Source organism: Anolis carolinensis, chromosome 3 (assembly GCF_035594765.1).
Source record: "Anolis carolinensis isolate JA03-04 chromosome 3, rAnoCar3.1.pri, whole genome shotgun sequence".
Taxonomy (NCBI): Eukaryota; Metazoa; Chordata; class Lepidosauria; order Squamata; family Dactyloidae; genus Anolis; species Anolis carolinensis.
Window position 1 is genome coordinate 163,409,492 of NC_085843.1, and position 12,950 is coordinate 163,422,441.

The window sequence follows — 12,950 nt, forward strand, 5'->3', positions numbered from 1 at the left end:
TGTTCTGTGTATTTTAATATGTATTTGTAGAAATGAGTTTTAATTTGTGTGTTTTATAAAATGTTTTTAGATGATTATGTATTTTTAGTGATGTTGTCAGCTGCCTTGAGCCACGGGGAGACGTGGGTAAAAAACAAAACAACAATAATTATTATTATTATTATTATTATTATTATTATTATTATTATTATTATGGCACAGCAAACAAGATAGATATGCTGGATTTCATATCACAAAATGACAAGTCGAACACTTCCCAAGTGTCTAGAACTGTGTGATGTATTTTCGGATGATGCGTGCAGATCCCAGTAGGGTGGCCTTTTGCAGTTGGCAGATCATAATATTGTCAATGCCTATTGTTTCCAAATGCCAGCTGAGATCTTTTGGCATGGCATCCAATGTGCCAATCACCACCGGGACCACCTGCACTGGTTTCTGCCAGAGTTTTTGAAGTTCAATCTTGAGGTCCTGATAGCGGCTGAGTTTTTCCTGTTGTTTTTTGTCAATGCGACTGTCACCTGGGATGGCAACATCAATGATCCAAACCTTTTTCTTTTCCACAACTGTGATGTCTGGTGTGTTGTGTTCCAGAACTTTGTCAGTCTGGATTCAAAAGCCCCACAGTATCTTTGCGTGCTCATTTTCCAATACTTTTGCAGGTTTGTGATCCCACCAGTTCTTTGCTGCTGGGAGGTGATACTTGAATCATTTGGGCCACATAGTTGTGCCTCTGTTTGTCTGTGCGATTTTCTTACAGCAGCTGAGGATATGATCAATGGTTTCGTCGGTTTCCTTGCACAGTCTGCATTTTGGGTCATCAGCTGATTTTTCAATCTTGGCCTTAATTGCATTTGTTCTGAAGGCTTGCTCCTGGGCTGCAAGGATCAGGCCTTCTGTCTCCTTCTTCAGGGTCCCATTTGTGAGCCATAGCCAGGTCTTCTCCTTATCAGCTTTTCCTTCAATTTTGTCAAGGAACTTTCCATGCAGTGTTTTGTTGTGCCAGCTGTCAGCTCTAGTTTGCAGTGCAGTTTTCTTGTACTGATTCTTTGTCTGCTGTGTTTTGAGGAGTTTGATTTTTGACTTCAATCAAAGCAGGTTCTTCACTTTGCTTTACATATTCTGCCAGGGCATGTTCTTCTTCTTTGACTGTTTGTTTTACTTGTAAGAGTCCTCTGCCCCCTGATGATGATGATGATTATTATTATTATTATTTTCATAATTATGTAGATTTTTTTCTTATAGACTCCTTTTCTTTAAAAGTTACAAACCAAAAGAGAAACATAATGAGACGAATTAAAGACTGGAAAAATGAGGAAGTAAGATGTACATATTCTTCTGTATGGATCTTGATGGTGCTCAAGATACAACCCAAGACTGGTGTCTGCTTCCTTTTTACCAGCCAGGGTCATTATATCTACTCTACACAATTCCTTTACCATCTAAGTAATCCTGTTTATATTGACAACACTTCTGGCTACTGTTAGTGCTGGCTACCAGTCTCTCCAAATTCAAAGAACAGAATATCAGTCAAAGTGAACCTCACCCAAAGTCCGGTGGCACAGTGGGTGAAACCCCTGTGCCGGCAGGACTGCTGACCAACAGGTTGGTGGTTCGAATCCAGGGAGAGTGGGTGAGTTCCCCCTGTCAGCTCCAGCTCCCCATATGAGGACATGAGAGAAGCCTCCCACAAAAATGTCTTCATTCGTTTTGTGTAGACGAATGGTCAAAACTAAACAATAGCACGAAGAAAATTTTTCGCACACATTTCTAATATATAGTGGTCGATTAGACTGCATGTTGTAATTATGATGGAACTCATAGAAAATATACACAGAAAAAAGACTTTTCAACTATCTGTTATGCTTCGTCAACTTTAAATTTATATGTTTTAAGTCCAGAAGAAGGAAGTCAGCCTGCATGATACCATTGGCTTTTTAAAATAGCAGTTATCTAATCTCAGGCTCTAATATCATTTAATATCTTTGTTGTTGTTTCAATTAGCTAATTCATTACAGTAGTAAACAAAATTTGTGGCGTTTAAAACATGTAGTAATTTTTTAAAAGCATATAGTCCTCAGTCTAGGCTTTTTCACTGCCTTGCATAGCCATGACCCTGCCTCTTGTGTCTCAAAAGTCATCCTCAATTTCAAATGACACATATGCCTTAAATATATGTCAGATTAAAGTTGTTGAAACTTGAACATCTCAAAGCCTTGGGATATTTGAAATCAGAATTGAAGCTTGAATGTTATTTATTCCCTTCCTGAGAGCCGAGTGTAAAACAGGAAGGGAGAGAATAGTAAATCCCATGTACTTCTTAAACGTGTGCCAGGTATAGGTTTATCTCATGAATGATGTAGAACAGCCTGCATTAGGGGAAAAAACTCTAAAATTAACAGTTAGGATTAGGTAAAAAGCAACAGATTTCCTCTGGGCTCATATTATAAAGATATGGTTGTGTAGACCAAAAGAGAGAGAGAGAAAGAGAGGGAGGGAGGGAGGGAGAGAGGTCAGTTACCACTATTAAACTTGTATATTGTTTTATTCTAAGCCCTTCCAGTGGCCTCTCTAAGGGACTGTTTAGTTTGTATTACACTCTAATAAATTCCAGGTGCAGAGGACAAACTGAATAATAAGAACCTGATGGAGTAGGCCAGTTAAAAATAATGTGGTGCATTCCAGGTTCTCTGTATTTAATTTATTGTTAATCATTGTTATTACTAACATTTATTGGGTTGGGTTTTTTCAGATTTATTAGGCACTACATTTAACAGTGTTATCGCTTGTAACTGACTATCAGTGGAATAGAAAACATATTTTCTTAAAGAGTCACGCCCTAATTAGTAAGTTGCTTCTCTCCTGAAACAAAACAGACCCTGCAAGACTTTTTTAAAAAATGGGTTCGAGATGGCGGCGGAACCGTTCTATGAGAAAACTCCTTTTCCAGACCACCTGCTAGAATAGATAAAGCATCCAAATTGCTCTCTGCTGTTAAGTACTCAGTTAGAGAAATGCCCCAAAGAAGGTATAAGGAAAAGAGGAAATCCCAAATAACTTTCTTTAAAATTAACAGTCTAAGCCCTAGTGTAGCATTTCTCAACCTGGGGGTTGGGACACCCCCCCCCCCCCGGGAGGGGAGGGGGGGTTACAAAACACCATCAGAAAACACATATTTCTGATGGTCTTAGGAACCCCTTTGGCAGAGAAGGCTAAAGATCTCTCTGCCCGTCCTTCTCTACATTTTTAGTAACAGATGGTGAATCCTCCCACCAAAAGCCCAGTTTGCCCAATTCTATCGTTGGTGAGGTTCAAGGGGCTCTTTGATTGTAGGTGAACTATAGATCCCACCAATTACAACTCCCAAATGTCAAGGTCTATTTTCCCCAAACTCCACCAGTGTTCACATTTGGGCATATTGAGTGTCCATGCTAAGTTTGGTCCAGAGCCATCATTGTTTGAGTCCACAGTGCTCTCTGGATGTAGGTGAACTACAACTCCAAAACTCAAAGTCAATGCCCACCTGCCAGTATTTTCTGTTGGTCATGGGAGTTCTGTGTGCCAAGTTTGGTTCAATTCCATTGTTGGTGGAGTTCTTTGACTGTAGGTGAGCTATAAATCCCAGCAACAACAACTCCCAAATGATAAAATCAATTCCCCCCAACCCCACCAGTATTTAAATTTGGGCGTATCGGGTATTTGTGCCAAATTTGGCCCCGTGACCAAATACATATCAGATGTTTACATTACGATTCATAACAGTAGCAAAATTACAGTTTTGGAGTAGCAACAAAAATAATTTTATGGTTGGGGGTCACCATAACATGAGGAACTGTATTAAAGGGTTGCGGCATTAGGAAGGTTGAGAACCTAGTGAAATTGTAGTTGCTGGCACAGTTGCTTTAAAACAGTGTAACCTGGTGTAACTCTGTGTATGCATATTTATATTATGCACTAGCTTTGCCCGGCCACGTGTTGCTGTGGCTTATGGGAATCCTTTGTTGGCCAGGTGGAATAGCAGTGAATAGCCTTGCAGTCTCAAAGCCTGGCCGTTTTCTGGAGTAGCTGGAGCTTTTTGTTGTATGAACGTAGAGGCATGGATGAGGGGTTGTACTAACAAGTTTAGTGTTTCTGGGATGTGTAGTTTTGTTGTTTTGTCCTAGGCTGAAATTTCATTACCCTTTTATATATATAGATATACTAAATATAGGTAAAGGTAAAGGTTTCCCCTGACATTAAGTCCAGTCATGTCTGACTCTGGGGGTTGGTGCTCATCTCCATTTCTAAGCCGAAGAGCCAGAGTTGTCCGTAGACTAGACACCTCCAAGGTCATGTGGCCGGCATGACTGCATGGAGCGCCGTTACCTTCCTGCCGGAGAAGTACCTATTGATCTACTCACATTTGCATGTTTTCGTACTGCTAGGTTGGCAGAAACTGGAACTAACAGCTGGCGCTCGTTCCGCTCCTTCGATTCGAACCTGCGACCTTTTGGTCTGCAAGTTCAACAGCTCATCGCGTTAACACACTTCGCCATCGGGGCTCATATACTAAATATGATGTTGACTAAATATATTATTATTATATTTATATCCTGCTTTATCTCTCCTGTAGGAGACTTAAAGCAGCTTAACATAAAAGCAATCAGCATAGAATTTAAAATATACAAATATGCAAACATTAAAACAGGATTAAATATAAACAGTAAACAGTGTTAAATAAAAGGGCTGGACTGATGGTATGCATGTCTTTATTGTATTTTTACATTGAGAAATGAAAATGTATTCAGTACCACCTTGTGCAATATCCAAGTGCCCTTTAGCAGTTTTCAGGCCCCATTGCCATTTATTGGTGAGTGGAGGATGGAGGTAACCAGGAAACACCTGTGTGCAGTTCTCCAGCTGGGAGAAGAAAGCAAAGTTATTTGAGATACAGGGAGGCTAGCTCAGTTTGTTTCTCGCAACAGCTTCTGGGTGCTCCCTTTTCCTTCCACTCTGACCAATAAACTACTGTGGCAAGACTTCCAGCAGTTTCCTTCCAGTGGTGAGTAGAATGTATGGGTAACATGCATTCAGTATGTTTGTTTATTCTATATCCCAACTTTAGAAGTAAGTAAGTAAAGTAAGTAAAAGTTTATTTGTATACTGCCCTCTCTCCCAAAAGGGACTCAGGGCGGTTTCCAATATAAAATCAGCATAAAACATTGTACAATAAAACACTGAAAACACTATAAAACGCTATAAGAATTAGAAACGAAAACAAAACATAACAATTGACTAAAACAATCACATAAGCAGAAGGAATATAATCACTCAAATAACATGAATCCGCAAAGAAAGAGGGGAAAAAAAGACCACTGGGATGGAGGAGAGGATGGCCTGGAGGGACCACTAGAACTAAAATGAACTAGAACAAGTTTAAAGGGGAGATGGTAGGAACTGAAAACTCATATATGTGATGGTTACAGATGCATAACATAAAACATTTCATCATACCCTTTCCTCTGATTCCTAACAGTAAGATGGACCTCTTGTCCATGCTTTTCTATTTTATGCCCACACTCCTTCTTTGGAAATCCACACTCTTTTTAGAGGAAACATTAGGAATTTGTGGCCCTCCATATATTGTCGGGTTGCCACTGCCAACATTCCTCACTGCTTTTTATAATGACAAAGGATAATGGGAGTTGCAGTAGAATAAAACTTGGAAAGTTGCACAATTCCCAAATTAATATTTAATGACATTCCAACATAATTAAAGGCTTTCCATTCATAACAGTGGTTCCCAATCTGTGGGCCATAGCCTACTGGTGGGCCTCAAGATCTAAAATAAGGTCTATGAGACATATGGAAAAAAATCAGCTCTAGATGATTACTGTATAAGGTAAAGGTTTCCCCTGACGTTAAGTCCAATCATGTCTGACTCTAGGGGTCGGTGTTCATCTCCATTTCTAAGCCAAAGAGCCGGCATTGTCCATAGACACCTCCATGGTCATGTGGCCGGCATGACTGCATGGAGCGCCGTTACCTTCCACCAGAGCAGTACCTATTGATCTACTCACATTGGCATGTTTTCAAACTGCTAGGTTGGCAGGAGCTGGAACTAACAGCGGCCGCTCCCGCGGCTTGAACCTGGGACCTTTCAGTCTGCAGCTCAGTGCTTTAACGCACTTTGCCCTGGTGCTCGAATTACTGTATATACTCTAGCCTAGTTAAGCCTAGTTTTTCAGCCATTTTTTAGGGCTGAAAAAGCTCCCTTCGGCTTATACTCGAGTAAGGGTCCTGGCCGGCTTCTATTCAGGTCAGCTTATACTTGAGTATATAGGTACTCAGAGTTGGACAGTCTTATCTTATTAAAGTCTTATTATCTTAAGTTACAGTTTTATATAAATATTCAAAAACACTTAACTTACTGATGCCTCAAATAATGCAATTTTATTAATAACTATTTTTATTTATGAAATTGACCCGTAGCTGCTGCATTTCCCACCCTCGTCTTATGCTCGAGTCAATAAGTTTTCCCAGTTTCTGTGGTAAAATTAGGTGCCTCAGCTTATATTCGTGTCGGCTTATACTCGAGTATATACGGGCAAATATTTATTATTTATTTATTTATTACAATATTTATATCCCGCACTTCTCACCCAACAGGGGACTCAGGGCGGCTTACAAAAAACACATATATAAAAATTATACAGTGCAACATAAATCAGTTAAAAAAATTATTATTAACTTACATCAGTTTTCTGAGGGCGAGCAGATGGCGACTACTGGGTGGCATATGTTCTGTATTAGAAACTAGAGCTGATGTGATCTATCCAATGCAATTTTCTGAATCAGCACCCCCAAATAACCAAAAACAAATCTAAAGTTGACAAAAACTGATTCATAACCTTTTTGGTACTAATGTTGGAGAGTGGTCCCCAGTCAAGTGGTCCTTGATCAAAGTGGTCCCTGGTCAAAAAAAAAAAAGGTTGGGAATCACTGATTTATAACAAACAAGGAGTATAGTGATATAGCTACTGGCTACAGCATGCCCAAATGAGTGGATGTTTTCAGTAGACCTTCACAGCTAAAATATCATTTCTCTTATGTAAACTCTGAGAGAAGAGCAGTCCAAAGGACAAGTGTCACCACTGAGAAGGTCTGCTTTTATATGTTGCCTACTGATATTTGCTTGGGGAACAGCCAATAAAACTTTCAAAGCAAGTCACTCTGGCCAATATAGAGGAAGGCAACCTGCAAGATATTCTACGAGTAGTTTTTCAGTATTTAGCACTTAGTATATGAACAACAAAACCTGGAATTTGGCTTGGAAACGAATAAACAGCTAGTGTAGCTGTTCATTCCTTTTGTTTAACAATATATGCATAGTTTGGTGCCGCAGTGAGCATTGTAGTACAAAAGTTGTGTTCTGATTTGCTGCAACCTCCAGTCCAACTAGATTTAAGCCACTGATCATTTGAATAGCTAATATTATTTCTTTTATTCAAAACAGGTGTGTGTATGAAGCACATGTAATATATGGGCAAAAAGAAATCAAGATCAGTAGTTTATATCTACTTGCCAGTCCCAACTAGAGCAGAGTCATTAGGTTGATGAGATAGATATAGACAGAAAGATATTACAAGGTAAAGGTTTCCCCTGACGTTAAGTCCAGTCATGTCTGACTCTGGGGGTTGGTGCTCATCTCCATTTCTAAGCCGAAGAGCCGGCGTTGTCCGTAGACACCTCCAAGGTCATGTGGCCGGCATGACTGCATGGAGCGCCGTTACCTTCCCGCCGGAGCGGTACCTATTGATCTACTCACATTGGCATAGATATTACCTTTCAGCAATTGATGAAATGGTCTACTTGGAACTGGCTATTGGATTTATGCCAGGCGTGGGCTTACAGATATTGTTGAACTGCAAGTCCCAGTAGCCCTGGCAGCATTACCAGTGGTAAAGGATACTGCTAACTGCGATCCACCAACATCTGGAAGACCACATGATTCTTACCTCTGATTTAGGCCATTGCTCAGTTCTCAATGTAACTTTAGTTCCTCCCTACAACATGAAGCAATGAAATGAAATTAGAGCTGTATGAAATTAGGAGTGAACACCTGGCTAACAATCATTAAAAGCATGCCAATAAAATTAGGCAAACTTAACGGAGCTAAAATCCATGCCATAAATATTTTGTGGGAAATAAACTGAACAGGAACTGCGTACTTTCAAAGCATGCTCTTACATAATCATTTCTGAATCCTAAATGTAGTACCAAATTAATGAATGGCTGTTGAGAATAACTATATACCCGTCTACTTTTCTTCCTACTGAGCAAAAGATCAAAATTCCTGCTTTGTTTTTCCTCAGCCAAAGAGTCATCTTTTTTTTTCTAACCCGATGCCCTAGCATTGCACTAAACCTAGGTTAGGAGGGAAGGATACAGCTAAGGGAATCCCTGAAAAAGAACTTAGCCAGACTTTCCTGCCCTAATGAAACAAGGAGTAGCCAAAGATCCTAGATTCCCTTTGCCCCAGTTGTTTACGAACATACAAAAGAAATTGAGATGATCTCAGCTTGAATGATATTGATCAACCCCAATAAACCCTTGTAAATAAAATATCTTGTATTCCCTTTGTATACATTTCCATACAATACTTTTTAACCTCTTTCTTTGTACAACAAAAAAGAAAATCTGTTGGGATCAGATCTGAGGTGAGTGCAAGAAAGAAAAAGTAAAAAAAAAAAATCAAGACAAGTTTCCAGCAGTTTTATGACTTGACTGGGAGTAATAACCAGTACTAGTATCCCTACAGCAGTTTCTGAAAGGATTCTGTTCTTTTTGGTATTGGTTGAGTCCTGTTCTTGGAAGTCATCATATGTTGTGACAGTTCTATCTTGTTTTTGTTTTGCTGTCACATTGAGGGGAGATCTTTGTGGGGAAGCTTGTAAACAATCTCAGTTGCAATACCAACATATGTTTGTCTTACTAAACCCTGACTAGTGATGTTCCTGAAGTTTCTTGACCCAAAAATATGAACCTTGAAGGAACCCGCATACTTCTCACAATTCATATATTGTGTTTCCCTTGAAATTATGAGTATTTGCTGCTGACTTTGGGGAAATAGTATTTCCATGGTCTACTGGCGTTCAGCCTGATGAAAAGTTGTGCACTGGGCACCAGCATGGGCAGGTTGATACCATTCCCAATTCCATCACTGAAATTAGAAGACACTAAGGGCCCTTCCAGACATGCCCTATACCTTAGGATCTCACCACAGGTTTTATGTTTATCCCAAATTATCTGGCAGTGCAGATTCATATAATCCAGCAGAAAACCTGGGATCAGATCCTGGAATATAGGCCCTGTCTGGAAGGGCCCTGAGCAAAAGGACAGGGCTTAGATGGGAAGGAACATTGGGAAACCAATTTGTAGCTTAGGTTCATAGGTAGGAAAAGAGCATAATGTAACTTTGGGTATGACAAAGCTGTGTCTCACTTGAAAAGGCTGACAATGGAGAACGTTTCATGCTCCTAGTGAAATCTGTGATGGCACAACCGGCGCTGGTTGACAGTTGGACTCAGAATAAAACCAGGATCAAGCCTAAATTGAAACTTTAATTAATCTCTGGTGGTTGGGAGAAGAATTGTAACATCCTTGGTGCAGTGGTTCTCAACTTGGGGTCCCCAGATGTTTTTGGCCTTCAACTCCCAAAAATCATAACAGCTTGTAAACTGGCTGGGATTTCTGGGAGTTGTAGGCCAAAAACATCTGGGGACCCCAGGTTGAGAACCACTGCCTTAGTGTGTTTAGTAAAAGAGGTAAAGGTAAAGTTGTGTCTGACTCTGGGGGTTGGTGCTCATCTCCATTTCAAAGCCAAAGAGCCGGCGTTGTCCATAGAAACTTCCAAGGTCATGTGGCCAGCATGACTGCATGGAACGCCGTTACCTTCCCACCAGAGTGGTACCTATTGATCTACTCACATTTGCATGTTTTTGAACTGCTAGGTTGGCAGAAGCTGGAGCTAACAGCGAGCGCTCACTCCGCTCCCCGGATTTGAACCTGGGACCTTTTGGTCTGCAAGTTCAGCAGCTCAGCGCTTTAACACACTGAGCCACCGTGTATTTAAGGATATCTTAATTAAGGTCCTTTTCACATTATGGCAGGCACTCAGTATCCACTGGGATTTGGTTTCAGGACTCCCTGTGGATTTCAAAATCCATGGATGCTCATCACATTATGTGCAATGGCTTTAGTAAAATGATGTCCTTTATATAAGCAACACAAACTTGAGGCTGGGGAGAGCCTGAGGATTTGTGAAATGGGGGTAGGCTACAGCTGGATATGCCTATAAATTAGTGTTCAGAGCCTAGCAAAATCAAGGTTTGCTTTTTGGATTTTTTTTTTCCTGAACATTTCTGACCCATGGTTGGTTGAATCCATGTTTCCACTTTACCTGCCGTGGCTGCAGACTTTAGCATCTTGGGATTTGCAATTTGCTGACATAATAGAACTCTTTGACTTAGAATTTTTCAATATCCCTCCCTAAACATAAAAGCCCAAAATACCATAGAATAAAGCAATGGGAGTCAAGGGATAATGATATAATTATAACTGTGTAATGTGAAAGTCCCCTAGGCTCAAACGCACAATGAAAATTATTTGTCAAGGAATTTAAAGATATTGACGGATGGTATGTTATTTAAAGATATTGACGGATGGTAGTCATGCGTACATGGAAATGGTATTTAGAATGTCATCAAGAGAAACAGAAATCTGAAAATTCTCCATACTAGAGCTTGGAAGGCAGCTTGGAAGATTTATTTTTGCACTACAACTTCCAGAAATCTGGCTGATGGTGATGCCATTTGTAGTTCTAACAAGGAACAAATAAATTGCAGGGATTGCAAAATTCCCAGCTCCAACAGTGCCACAGCTGCCAATTTGTTTCTGGGTAGAAACTGCCAGTTTGTTTCTGAGGGTTCTTCCAGACAGGCCCAAAACACGGGACCTTTTACCTGAGGTGTCCAAACAATGCCTCGAGTAAAAGCGAATCAATGCAGAGTAAACCAGGTTTTATTTATTTTATTTATTTATTTGAAGTATTATTCTACCCTTCTCACCCTGAAGGGGATTCAAGGTGGATCACAATTCACACATATGAGGGCTATCCAGAAAGTAGATTACGTTTTGGAATTAAAAATGAACAAAGTATAGGAGAAAACATTTACCATATGCAGTTGAAAAACAGACCCAAAAACCACTTCTCAACATAGTCCCCATTGAAATCTAGGGAGTTATCATAGCAATAAAAGAGTTTGGAAGGTCCTGGATCGCTCTTTTATTTTGCAAATGCTTGCAAGGGAGGTTATGGCGACCATTTTTTTTTTGGACAGGAAAGGTGTGCTTCTTGTAAAACCTTAGAAGAGCAATCCAGGACAAGCGTGGGGGAAAGTTGATCTCATGTACATGCGCAGCTGCAGGAAGGGATGCCCACCTGGTTGAGGATGCAAGCCAAGCGGCAAAGTTTGGTGGGGAAGGACTTTTCAAACTCTTTTATCGCTATGATAACTTCCTAGATTTCAGTGGGGACTATGTTGAGAAGTGGTATTTGGGTCTGGCTTTCAACTGCATATGGTAAATGTTTTCTCCTATACTTTGTTCATTTTTAATTCCAAAACGTAATCTTTCTGGATAGCCCTAGTACTTGGCAAACATTGCCGTTTTTTAGACATACAGGACAGACAGACAGAGATATTTCAGCATTTTTCATCTTTGGTGCCTAGATATTATGCTTGATACCGATCACATAAGGGTGCTGTCGCTCCATCTGCTATGACGACAAGCCCTTTTTGATCACAGCATTTTTATGGTGTCTTAAAATACCTCCCTACTTAAGCGGTGCCTGATTTCTCTACTCACAGCTCAGATGTTTTCAAACTGCTTAGGTGGACAGTGAACTAGGCTAATGGTCAGGTGCTCAATCCAACTTGGGCTTTGAACTGCCAACCTTTCAGTCGGCAGTAATCTATTGGTGCTGGTGATTAACCAGCTGTGCTACAGCCCACTTTTCCCAGTTTACTCCTCTAAAGATCCAGACATCAAGCAAATGTCTGTGTCTTTAGAGTTGAGGACCCTGTGTGCCCCCCCCCCCATTTCCTGACATTTTCTCATGACAGGATGACTGTAAAGAGGGGCCTGCACTGCCACAGGCCTCTCCAGTAAGATTTGGGGGCAAAATGGGGGCCTAAAGGGATGCCATCTAGCCACCCCTCCCAGAAAGCCCAAGGTTTGGGTTGGAGGTGTAGAACCTAGGGACTAGTTCTAGGGACTAGAACCTGAGAGGAAGTGGGTTGTTTTAATCTGCTTCCTCTTGTGTTTTAGCATAGTGTAGAAGGGTCCTGAGTAGCTGTGACCTATAAAGTCCTACATGATTTATTTTACAAACTGTATTTTCTCATATGAGTCTATCGCAATCATGAGATCCTCAGATGTCTTGTGATGAAATTTTTTAAAGTGTACTGTTTTTAATTACTTTAAATGGTTTAAAATGGTATCTTTTAACTTGTTTTAATATTTTAATAGTTTTGTTCTGTTCTAATGTTTACATGGTGTGTGTTTTGGGTTGTTATAATCATTTTAATTTATATGCTGACTTGGCCAGGAGAAGTGCAGTATGAATAAAGTTAATGACAACTACTTTTCCAGTTTCTCCATTGTTCTAGGAACAGTCAGACTTGAAAAGTTACACTTGTTTCTTTGCAGGAAGGGAAGACGGCTATTGTTTTAAAACCCAGCACTACCTACCTGTCCTGTGTGCAGTCTATTTATTTGTTTTTTTAAATGTATTTTTAGAACAGTAGCGGAGGCAGTAAAAACAACTGCAGTGATCTCCAGTACTTCATGCACAAAGAAGTCAACTTGTTATTTTGGCACAGATCTGTGAAACACTTCCAAAACCTAACCTA

At 40.2% G+C, this 12,950-nt stretch overlaps 1 long non-coding RNA gene across 1 annotated transcript in view; it reads left to right on the top strand.

Annotated features, from left to right (window-relative positions):
• The first annotated feature begins 4,935 nt into the window (after positions 1 to 4,935).
• LOC103279473 (uncharacterized) overlaps positions 4,936 to 12,950 on the top strand; it is a 48,260-nt gene continuing 40,245 nt past the window's right edge. The window contains exon 1 of the long non-coding RNA XR_506817.3: positions 4,936 to 5,038. This is a non-coding gene — a long non-coding RNA (uncharacterized LOC103279473). The remainder of the gene's footprint in view (positions 5,039 to 12,950) is intronic.